The sequence below is a fragment of the Oryx dammah genome, unplaced genomic scaffold (genome assembly GCF_014754425.2).
Source record: "Oryx dammah isolate SB20612 unplaced genomic scaffold, SCBI_Odam_1.1 HiC_scaffold_23, whole genome shotgun sequence".
NCBI lineage: Eukaryota > Metazoa > Chordata > Mammalia > Artiodactyla > Bovidae > Oryx > Oryx dammah.
In genome coordinates this window covers 82,636,801-82,649,996 of record NW_024070207.1, presented here as the reverse complement: position 1 = coordinate 82,649,996, position 13,196 = coordinate 82,636,801, and positions in this window count along the sequence as shown.

Below are 13,196 nucleotides of genomic sequence, written 5' to 3'. Positions count from 1 at the left end.
CTATATAAAATAAATAACCAACAAGAACCTACTGTATAACACAGGGAAGTATATTCAATATCTTAAAATTATCTATAATGGAAAAGAATCTAAAAATATACATAACTGAAATATATATAACTGAATCACTTTGCTCTACACCTGAAACTAACACAACATTGTTAATCAACTATATTTCAATTTTTTAGAAGTTTCTGAATGTATAATCTCAATTTCTAAACCTAGTTGGTAACTAACAGTTGCAGATTAGTACCAGTCCAGGGGTCATAATGCAAATGGCACTCGTCTGAGGCAACTAATCATGGTAATTCTATTTACCTTGCCAAATTGTTGGCTTCAGCATAGGCATGAGACATGATTTTTGGCCATTGAGCTAAGCGGGGGTGGGGGGGGGGCTCATGGGAAAAGTTTCTCTTAGTCATAATAAGGGATACATGGCAGTTAGCCTCTTGACATTGGTATAAGACTATATGATGACTGAGTAGTTGTGGCCATCTCAGGATCATAAGGTGAAGGACCATAGGCTGAGGATCATGGAACAGGATGGAAGTCAGTACTTAATGATGTTGCTGAGCTGTTGAATCATCTACTCTTGAATACTTCCATCTATGTATATATGGAGCTTCCCAGGTGCTCAGTGGTAAAGAATCTGCCTGCCAATGCAGAAGATGCAAGAAACATGGGTTCGATCCCTGGGTTGGGAAGATCCACTGGAATAGGAAATTCCAGTATTCTTGCCTGGGAAAATACACAGACAGAGAAGCCTGGCGGGCTACTGTACATGGGGTTGCAAAGAGTCAGACACGACTAAGCAACCGAGCACATGTATATATGGGAGATAATGAAATGGCCTTACTGGTTGATTCACTTTGTGTTGGCTTTGCCATTACTTGCAACTGAAAGAATTCTAACTGATGTACTTGCAGGACATGACAGGGTTAACTAGCTTTTGAGTACAGAGGCCTAGATGTACCTAGGATATTTTATGGTGAGCTTAGAATTTTCAGAAGAAATTGTTCAAATCAAAACAGTTAAACAAAGCTGCAGTTGTGTACTGACCCAAAAGACATAGCATGTGTCATTCTAATTCTAGCATCTTTTTTTGTATTTTATTTTTAATTAACAGACAGGAAATTTGATTTTTGTGTATACAGTTCCATTTTAACACACACATAGATTTGTGTAACTGCCACTGTAAACAGGATACAGAACAGTTCCATTGCCCCAGAAAACTCACTTATGCTATTGCTTTGAAATCACACCCTCCTCCCATTCCTAACCACTGATTTGTTCTCCATCACTATATTTTTATCCTTTTAAAGATGTCATATAAATGAAAGTATACAGTACGTAATGTTTTAAGATCATCTTCTTTCACTCAGCACAATACCTTTTAGATTGATTCAAGTTGTTGCATGTTCTTTCCTTTTTTATCATTGAGTAATATTCCACTGGATGAATATACCACAGTTTTGTTTATTCATTCATTTCACAAAGGATATTTGTTATTATCTAGATGTTGGTGATTATGAAAGGACACTTTAAGTTTTTGTGTACAGTATCTGTGTGAATATAAGTTTTTATTTCTCCGGTGTAAATACCTAGGATTGGGATTATTGGGCCATTAACTTCCCAGGTGGTGCTAGTGGTAAAGAACCCACCTGCCAATGCAGGAGACGTAAGAGATGCAGGTTCCATCCCTGGGTCTGGAAGATCCCCTGGAGGAGGGCACAGTAACCCGCTCCAATATTCTTGCCTGGAAAATCCCATGGACAGAGGAGTCTGGCAGGCTACAGTCCATGGGGTTGCAAAGAGTCAGACATGACTGAAACAAAGTAGCACACCCTAGCATACATGCATGTTAAGTGTATATTTAACTTTATATGAAACTACCTAATTCTTTTCCAGGGTGGCTGTACTATTTTGCATGCCTACTAGCAATATAAAAGTTCCAGATGTTTGTCTATGTTTTCTTCCAAAAATGTTATAGTTTTATTATTGACATTCAGATCTATGATCCACTTTGAGTTAATTTTTATACAAGATGTGAGGTTTTGGTCAAGGTTCATTTCTTACACATGGATATCCAGTCATTCCAATATCACACATATCATTTGTTGAAAAGACTCTCATCTCTCCATTGAGTTCTTTGCATCTTGTCAAAAAATCAATTGACCATATTTATGTAGGTTTATTTCTGTATTCTCTATTCTGTTGCATTGCTCTACATGTCTGTCACTTCTCTAATACCACACTGTCTTGATTGCCGAGCTGTACAGTAAGCTTTAAAATCAGATGGTGTGATTCCTCCACCTTTATCAATATTTTCAACATAATTTTGGTTATTCTACTTCCTTTGCCTCTTCACATAAATTTCAGAGTCAACTCATCCTGTCCATAAACATGGTATATTTCTCCAGTTATTTAGGTTTGGAGATTTCTTTCATCAACATTTTGCAGTTCTAGCATATAAATCCTGCACATGTTTTGTTAGGTTTTACCTATTTCATTTTTTGGAGCTATTATAAGTAGTATTTTTATTGCTAGTATATAGAAATGTGATTGGTTTCTGTGTGCTGATCTGGTATTCTTGAACCTTGCTAAATTCATTTATTAGTTCCAGGAAAATGAATGTGTGTGTGTGTGCATGCACACACATGTTTATTTGTGACTGTCTGTGTAGACAATCACATCATCTGTTAATAGGGACAGTTTTGCTCCTTTCCCTTCTTTCCTCTTCTCCCCATCCCTAACTGCTTAGAATTAAGATGCCTAATGTGGATGAAATATAATAAGAGTGGAGGATAAGTAGAGTCACCACAGGTCATCTGCAAATTATTCAAGCTGTCTAGCAGTCTGGACTTCATCAATGGCTCAGCAGGTAAAGAATCCACCTGCAACACAGGAGACGCAGGAGACATGGATTTGATACCTGGGATGGGAAGATCCCCTGGAGGAGGGCAACCCACTCCAGTCTTTTTGCTGGGAAAATCTCATGGACAGAGGAGCCTGTCAGGCTATGGTCCATTAGGTTGCAAAGAGTCAGACACAACTGAAGCAACTGAGCACGCACAGGATTCATTCTATGAGATAATAGAAATATCATATGCAGATGATGTTATCATGTACTATGAAAAATGATAATAAAAATTTTAATAATAAATATTATAAAAATATCAGTGCTCCCTATGTGCCAGGGACCACTCTAATAATTGTACATAAATGAAACTTATCTAGTAATCACAACTCTAAGATATGGGTACTATTTTCCCCATTTTACAGGTACAGAAACCGTAAGTAGCAGAGCTGGGTACAAACCCAGGTAGTCTGGCTTCAGCACTTACACACTTTATTATTACACAATAGAACATTAGATTCTAGAAATGGACTCTAAAATATCTCGGACATATAGCATTTAATAAAGGAGCATTTCAAATGAATGAGTAAAATGGCAACTATTTAATTTAATTTAACATAATTATGTAGGAACAATTGGGTTGCCATTGGGAAGAATTAAAGTTGGAAATCTACATTTGTTTTGTACCTCAAAATAAAACCTATATGCTACAAGTATTCAAAAGTAAAAATTAAAAACATAAAAGTGCTAGGAGAAAACATGGAGAAAGAATTTTATAATCTTGAGGGAGGGAAAGCTCTTCAAAGTATAGTACATTTACCAGCTATTATAAATGAAATGAATAATAATTTGATTTAAATAAACAAAATATTTTAAATTTGTATATTCCAAGAAAAAAATTACAAGGTTAAAGACAAATAACAAACTCAGGAAAATATTAGAAACAGGAAGACAAAGGGTTATTATCCACACTATTAAAAGAGCTATTACATTTTAAAACCTAGTTGTTTGGGGTTTTGTTGTTGTTGGGTTGTATGAATTCTTTATATATTATGGATATTAGCACCTTATTGGCTATATGATTTGCAAATATCTTCTCCCTTTGAGTAGGTTGTCTTTTCATTTTGTTGATGATTTCTTTTGATATGCAAAGCTTTTTAGTTTGATGTAGTCCCATTCATTTATTTTTGCTTTGGTTTCCCTTGCCTGAGGAAATATATCTAGAAAGATATTGCTAAGATCTGTGTCAATGAGCATACTGCCTGTGTTTTCTTCTAGGAGTTTTATGGTTTCAGGCTTTACATTCAAGCCTTTAACCCATTTTGAGTTTATTTTTGTGTATGGTATGGGATAATAGTCTAATTTCTTTTTTCTTTTCTTTTTCTTATATGTGGCCATCCAGTTTTAATAACACCATTTAGTGAAGAGACTAAACTTTCTCCATTGTAAATTTTTTGCTACTTTGCTGTAAATTAATTTTTTATATGTATGGGTTTATTTTGGGGCTTTCAACTATGTTCCATTGATCTAGATATCTTATTTTTCTGCCAATACCATGCTGTTTTGATTACTATAGCTTTGTAACATAGTTTGAAATCAGGCAGTGTGATACCTCCAGCTTTGTTCTTTCTTCTAAGGACTACTTTGGCTATTTGAGGTCTTTGTGCTTCCATTTAAATTTTCTGTTCTATTTCTGTGAAAAATTTCCTTGAGGTTTTGATAGGGATTTCATTGAATCTGTAGACTGTAGTAGGTAATATGGACATGTCAACAATGTTAATTCTTCCAATCCATGAGCATAAAATATCTGTCCATTTATTTGTGCTGCTATGGAAAACAGTATGGAGATTTCTCAAAAAATTAAGAACTACCATATGATTTAGTTATTACATTTTTTGGTATTTATCCAGATAATACAAAAATACCAATTTGAAAAGATATGTGTACCCCTATGTTCATCACAGCATTATTTACAGTAGCCAACATATGGAAAAAACCTAAGTGCCCATCAACAGATGAATGGATAAAGAGGATGGTATATACTACTCAGTCATAATAAAGATGAAGTCTTGCCTTTTATGACAACATGAGTGGATAATAAGGGTATTATGCTAAGTGAAATAGACACATACTGTATGATGCCACTCATATGTGGGATACAAACAAACAATAAAAGATAAATGAATAAACCAAACCAAAACAAACATGTATATATGGGACAGAGTAGTGGTTACCAAAGGAGAAGCGGCAGGGGGGAATGCACATTGGGGAAAGGGGGCCAAGTGAATAATGATAAATGGGAAATAAATTTTTGGTGATGAGCATGCTGGTGTGCATTCAGAAGCAGAAATATAATGTGGTATATATGAAACATATAATGTTATAAGTCAATGTCACCTCAATAAAAATTTTTATAATAAAAAATTTTAAAAGAGAACTATTCATAACTGGCAAGAAAATACTAAATTCAATGAAAACATGGGCAAACAACACAAACAAGCTGCACACTTGAAAAAGGAAGGATGCAAATGGCTAAGAAACAAAAGGTGCTCAATTTTACTAAAAATAAAAAATAATGAAAGTAATGACATATCACTTTACACATATCAGACTAGCAAAGAAAACATGAATGAAAATGCACAGCTTTGGCAAGAGTATGGGGGAAAATCACTCTCACACTCTGGTCCAATGAATCTAAACTTCTATAATTTCTTTTAGAGGGCAAGTTGGCAATAGCTATCCAATTATAAAATGTGCATACCCACTGGAGCAATTCCATTTCCAGCATTTGTTTTAAGGAGTGCATACATGTACAAAGCTATTTACAAGGATGTTCACTTTAGCATTCTATAAAAATAAAAAAATCAGTTAACAATCCAAAGGAGCACCCACCTTATGCAACTAATTTTTTAAAAGGTAAAACTTTAAGTATTGACCCCATGGACTATAACCTGCCAGGGTACTCTGTCCATGGAATTCTCCAGGCAAGAATAAGGGAGTAGATTACCATTCCCTTCTCCAGGGGATCATCCCAACCCAGGGATCAAACCTGGTCTCCCACATTGCAGGCAGATGCTTTACTATCTGAACCACCAGTGACCCCAACTGACATATTATGAAACCTATAATCTACTGTTAACTCATCCATTTATTTCTGAGGATTCTCGGAGGATTCTTAAAGGGTGATGATTACTTAAATGAGCACACCTTTGCAACCCATCAGTTCAGTTCAGTCACTCAGTTGTGTCCAACTCTTTGCAACCCCATGAACTGCAGCACGCCAGGCCTCCCTGTCCATCATCAACTCCTGGAGTCCACCCAAACCCATGTCCATAGAATTGGTGATGACATCCAACCATCTCATCCTCTGTCGTCCCCTTCTCCTCCTGCCCTCAATCTTTCCCAGCATCAGGGTCTTTTCAAATGAGTCAGCTCTTCACATCTGGTGGCCAAAGTATTGGAGTTTCAGCTTCAACATCAGTCCTTCCAATGAACACCCAGGACTGATCTCCTTTAGGATGGACTGGTTGGATTTCCTTGCAGTCCAAGGGACTCCAATACCACAGTTCAAAAGATTCAATTCTTTGGCGCTCAGATTTCTTTATAGTCCAACTCTCACATCCATAGGTGACCACTCGAAAAACCATAGCCTTAACTAGACATAACTTTATTGGCAAAACAATGTCTCTGCGTTTTAATATGCTGTCTAGGTTGGGCATAACTTTCCTTCCAAGGAGTAAGCATCTTTCAATTTCGTGGCTGCAATCACCATCTGCAGTGATTTTGGAGCCCAAAAAACTAAAGTCAGCTGCTGTTTCCACTGTTTCCCCATCTATTTCCCATGAAGTGATGGGACTGGATGCCATGATCTCAGTTTTCTGAATGTTGAGCTTTAAGCCAACTTTTTCACTCTCCTCTTTCACTTTCATCAAGAGGCTCTTCAGTTCTTCTTCACTTTCTGCCATAAGGGTGGTGTCATCTGCATATCTGAGGTTATTGATATTTCTCCCAGCAATCTTGATTCCAGCTTGTGCTTCCTCCAGCCCAGGGTTTCTTGTGATGTACTCTGCATATAAGTTAAATAAGCAGGGTGACAATATATAGCCTTGATGTACTCCTTTTCCTATTTGGAACCAGTCTATTGTTCCATGTCCAATTTTAACTCTTGCTTCCTGACCTGCATATACGTTTCTCAAGAGGCAGGTCAGGTGGTCTGGTATTCCCATCTCTTTCAGAATTTTCCACAGTTTATTGTGATCCACACAGTCAAAGGCTTTGGCATAGTCAATAAAGCAGAAATAGATGTTTTTCTGGAACTCTCTTGCTTTTTCCATGATCCAGTAGATGTTGGCAATTTGATCTCTGGTTCCTCTGCCTTTTCTAAAACCAGATTCAACATCTGGAAGTTCACAGTTCACGTATTGCTGATGCCTGGCTTGGAGAATTTTGAGCATTACTTTACTAGTGTGTGAGATGAGTGCAATTGTGCAGTAGTTTGAGCATTCTTTGGCATTTCCTTTCTTTGGGATTGGAATGAAAACTGACCTTTTCCAGTCCTGTGGCCACTGCTGAGTTTTCCAGATTTGCTGGCATATTGAGTGCACCACTTTCACAGCATCATCTTTCAGGATTTGAAACAGCTTAACTGGGATTCCATCATCTCCACTAGCTTTGTTCGCAGTGATGCTTCCTAAGGTCCACTTGATCTCACATTCCAGGATGTCTGGCTCTAGGTGAATGATCACACCATCATAATTATCTGGATCATGAAGAACATTTTTGTACAGTTCTTATCTGTATTCTTGCCACCTCTTCTTAATATTTTCTGTTTCTGTTAGGTCCCTACCATTTCTGTCCTTTATTGAGCCCATATTTGCATGAAATGTTCCCTTGGTATCTCTAATTTTCTTGAAGAGATCTCTAGTCTTTCCCATTCTGTTGTTTTCCTCTATTTCTTTGCACTGATCACTGAGGAAGGCTTTCTTATCTCTCCTTGCTATTCTTTGGAACTCTGCATTCAAATGGGTATATCTTTCCTTTTCTCCTTTGCTTTTTGCTTCTCTTCTTTTCACAGCTGTTTGTAAGGCCTCCTGAGACAGCCATTTTGCTTTTTGCATTTCTTTTTCTTGGGGATGGTCTTGATTCCTGTCTCCTGTACAATGTCACAATGTCCATAGTTCATCAGGCACTCTGTCTATCAGATCTAGTCCCTTAAATCTATTTCTCACTTCCACTGTATAGTCATAAGGGATTTGATTTGGGTATAGCTTAATGGTCTAGTGGTTTTCTCCACTTTCTTTAATTTCAGTCTGAATTTGGCAATAAGGATTTCATGATCTGAGCCACAGTCAGCTCCCGGTCTTGTTTTTGCTGACTGTATAGAGCTTCTCCATCTTTGGCTGCAAAGAATATAATCAATCTGATTTTGGTGTTGTCTATCTGGTGATGTCCATGTGTAGAGTCTTCTCTCGTGTTGTTGGAAGAGGGTGTTTGCTATGACCAGTGCGTTCTCTTGGCAGACCTCTATTAGCCTTTGCCCTGCTTCATTCTGTACTCCAAGGCCAAATAGGCATAATTGTAATACTTGCCTCATAGGATTGTTTATTATTCATTCCTTCAAAAATATTTATTGAACAGGTAAAATTTTCAGGCACTGTGCTTGGTGTTTATATTTATATTGTACAAATATAAGCAAAACAGACATGGAACCTGCTCTCTAGATGCTTACTCTCCACTAAAAGGTGTGTGTTTAGGGTGTATGTATGTCTGTATGTGGTGGAGGGAACAGACGTTAATCACACAACTGTACAACTGTCTTTGGTGCCTATGGAGTAAAATAGTAGAGTATCATGAAAGTGTATCATAGGCTGCCTTGGTCTAGTTTTGGGGGGCAGGGTGAGGGAAGGCTTCTGGTGAAGTTATATTTGAATTTAAAAAAAGATAGTGATGGGCCAGGCACTTTGCATAAATGTTCACTCCAGAGACCAGATAAAAAGAATAAGTAAGGTAGATGTATATACAGTGATATAGAAAGCATGTCAAGAATACACTGTCAATAAAGCAATTTGTAAAACATTTATAGCATGATTCTCTCCCTTTTTATGGTTTAAAAAAAATCTATATTATAATACACATATCTATCAATGTATAGATAGAAAAAGATCTGGAAGACTATATACCATACTAACAATTGTTAACTCTATTTGAATAATTTGTCTGACATTCTCTAATCAAAAAAGAAACAATAAAGACATGTATGAAAGTGAAAGTGTTAGTCACTCATTCATGCCTGGCTCTTTGTGACCCTAAGGACTGTAGCCCGCCAGGCTCCTTTGTCCATGGGATTCTCCAGAGAAGAATACTGGAGTAGGTAGCCATGCCCTCCTCCAGGGGATCTTCCTAACCCAGGGATTGAACCCATGTCTCCTGCATTGCAGGCAGCTCAGATGGTAAATAATTCTTGCTTGGATAAACCCATGGACAGAGGAGCCTGGCGGGCTACAGTCCAGTAGGGTCACAAAGAGTCTGACATATATATATACACACACACACAAATATATAAGCAACTGCATTAATGTTAGAAATAGTAGTATTAAGGCAAAAAAGTTTTAAATAGGGTAAAAGAGATACTGATAAAAGATACTATCTACCAAGAATATCTTAGTGTCATAAGCATATATACAAATGACATTCCATTAAAATATATAAAGAAATCACAAAAGCAAATAAGTTACAAAAGAAAGCACAATACATTTCCAATAGTAGGAATCATGAAAGTCATGCTATTGGACCACAGTATGATACAACTAACTTCTAAACACAAAAACAGCATCCCCAAAAGCTTTCACTTTGAAAATCAAATAATACTTATAAATAACTAATGGTCAAAGAGGAAATCAAAACCAAAATTATAGACTAGAAATTAATGAGAATGAAAGCATTATATATTAATGTCAAGTAGAAAAAAAGTATCATCTTAAATTATTTTAGAAATAAGTAAGGAAGACTGAAAACGAATAAACCATATATTTAACATAAGCCATTTCAAACAATACAGCAAATCAAACCTAGAAATAGAAGAATATATTAATAAACATAAAAGCTAAAAATAATTCATTAAGTAGAGAATAGCATAAGGGGAAAGTGGTAGAATGGGAAAATAAGTCCAAGAAATATGGTTTAATTGATGGATAGACAGATGATAACTATGTGATAAAGTATAACAAAATATTAATGATAAAATTTATGCTGTGCATTTATAAGTGTTCACTGTAAAACTCCTTCAGCTTTGCTCTATGTTTGAAATATTCATAATTAAATAGATTAAAAACCTATTATTACCCAGAACATGAGTTTGGGAAACACTGTACTAGAAGTTTCACTAAACCAGGAAAAAGACAAAGATGTCCCCTGTTGCCTCTACTATTTAACTATTTTTTGTTGAAGTTCAATAAAACATAATATGTCAAGTAAATGCATATAGGAATTATAAATATGATAAGGAGGGGAAATCATTATCTACCTGGAAAACCAAGGAAAATGAATAGAAAAACTATTAGAACTGATAAGGAAGGTAAGTTATAATAACAAGGAAGGTAAGTAGGATGCCCAGTTACAAAAATATATCCCATTATGCACAAAAAATATATAAAAGGCTACTTCTAAATAGAGGTATTAGTGAAGGGAAAGGTGGTGAAACATGCTTTTCATGTTTTGCTCCATGTACAGTACTTCCATAATGGCTGAATCTTTTACAATCAGAATGATTCATGTAGTTTTTTGGGGGAAAATAAATCTATAGTAGTAGGCAGAATCCTAGAATGCCTCACCTTAATTTCCCTAGATTTCCCACCTTAATTTCTGGATTTCGAATATGATGAGATACAATGCCGGTGATTATGATAACATCACCTGGTAAAACAGATTTTGCAGGTTTAACGTTCCCCTTAAAATAGGGAGATTATTTTGTATTATTCCCCAATCACATTAATCTAATTACATAATTTTTTTAAATCACATAAATCTTTTAAAAGCAGAGTTTTCTCAGGCTAGTGGTAGAATGGAAAGTCAGAGAGATTCCAAACAAAAAAAGGATTCAGTGTGCCAGAGCTGGTTTGAAGATGGAAGGGGACACATAAGGAAAAATGTGAGCAGCCTCTAGAAGCTGGGAGCATGGGATCTCAGTCCTACAAGAGTAAGGAACTAAATCCTGACAACAACCTGAATGAATTTGGAGTGGATTCTTCCCCCAGATAACTACAGATAAAAGCCAATTCTGGGGAAACCTTGATTTTGGCATTGTATGATCCTAAACAAAGAACTCAACCAAGCCCACCAAGATGTCCTATCTACAAAACTGAGACAATAAGGTGTTATTTAAAATGGCTAAGTTTGTGGTAATTTATGATGCAACAATAGAAAAATACAAAATACATAACATCAACAAAACAATGATGTATGGTAGTGGTGGTTTAGTCACTAAGTTGTGTCTGACTCTCGCAACCCCATGGACTGTAGCCTGCCAGGCTCCTCTGTCCATGGGATTCTCCAGGCAAGAATACTGCAGTGGGTTGCCATTTCCTTCTCCAGGGGATCTTCCCAACCCAGGAATCAAACCTTGGTTCTATCAAATTTTCAAAAGTTCAAAATCCATTAATGGCCCAGTCATGGAGCAGGATAGGGAGATGACACCCCATACACCTCATGGAAATGTATTAATAAATTGGCAAAATCTTTCTCAAAGTATACTGAGCAATGCCTATCAACCTCTCCCAAAATGTGGATATGCTGTGCCTTGCTAAAATTTATTGAAGTTAAATAATTATAGTGGTAAGGAAAGATTTTTCTAAATGTCCTTTATAGAATTGCTTATTCAGTTCAGTTCAGTTCAGTCGCTCAGTCATGTTCGACTGTTTGCGACCCCATGAATCTCAGCACGCCAGGCCTCCCTGTCCATCACCAACTCCCAGAGTCCACTCAGATTCACATCCACTGAGTCAGTGATGCCATCCAGACATCTCATCCTCTGTCATCCCAGTCTCCTCCTGCCCCCAATCCCTCCCAGCATCAGAGTCTTTTCCAGTGAGTCAACTCTTCACATGAGGTGGCCAAAGTACTGGAGTTTCAGCTTTAACATCATTCCTTCCAAAGAAATCCCAGGGCTGATCTCCTTCAGAATGGACTGGTTGGATCTTGCAGTCCAAGGGATGCTCAAGAGTCTTCTCCCACACCACAGTTTGAAAGCATCAATTCCTCGGTGCTCAGCCTTCTTCACAGTCCAACTCTCACATCTATACATGACCACTGGAAAAACCATAGCCTTGACTAGACGGACCTTAGTCGGCAAAGTAATGTCTCTGCTTTTGAATATGCTATCTAGGTTGGCCATAACTTTTCTTCCAAGGAGTAAGTGTCTTTTAATTTCATGGCTGCAGTCACCATCTGCAGTGATTTTGGAGCCACAAAAAATAAAGCCTGACACTGTTTCCACTGTTTCCCCATCTATTTCCCATGAAGTGATGGGACCGGATGCCATGATCTTCGTTTTCTGAATTGCTTATTAACAGTGGATAATTAGAAACAACATGAGTATCTGATAATAGAATACTAGTTTGTCAAGTATAATATCCTACACCCATTTGATGAAATAAATTTTTTCAATATAAAGCCCAAAAGGAATTCTTATAGAACTTTACCAGTTAATTTAAAAATTTATCTGAAAAAGAAAATGCACTAGAATAGCCAAGAAATCTGTGGGGAAAAAAAGACAGAGGAGCTTGCCCTAGCAGAGATGAAATAATAATTTAAAGCTCAAATATTTTTTTAAAAAGTATGGTATTGATGCTGGTATAGATTTTAGGACTATTGAAATGATGATTTACATTCAAAACTATATATATCCTTAGAAATTGGTTTTTGATAGAAAGAATGAATCTGTTCAATCAATGCTTTTAGGGCCCTATGAAAAAATACTAATAAGTAATGATACCAATAAGTAATGATATTCACCTATGAAGCATACACTAGTAAGTAATGATATTCACCCATGAAGCATACCATTGTTAGAACATATAACTGACAAAAATATTTACCAAAAAAATCCCCCCAAATTAGAGTTAAATCTATAAAATTCTAAAATATTACAAGGAAATATAGAAACAATGTTTCTAATCTTGGAGTAGAAAAGTATTCTTATGCAAGATTTATGCAAAAGCCATAAAAGAAACGATTGATATATTTGAACACACCAACATCTAAAACATCTATACCCCAAAAGACCCCAAAAGCAAAGTTTAAAAATAAGGAAAGTCTGCAAAAAAATTTCCAGCACCGTGGGGTG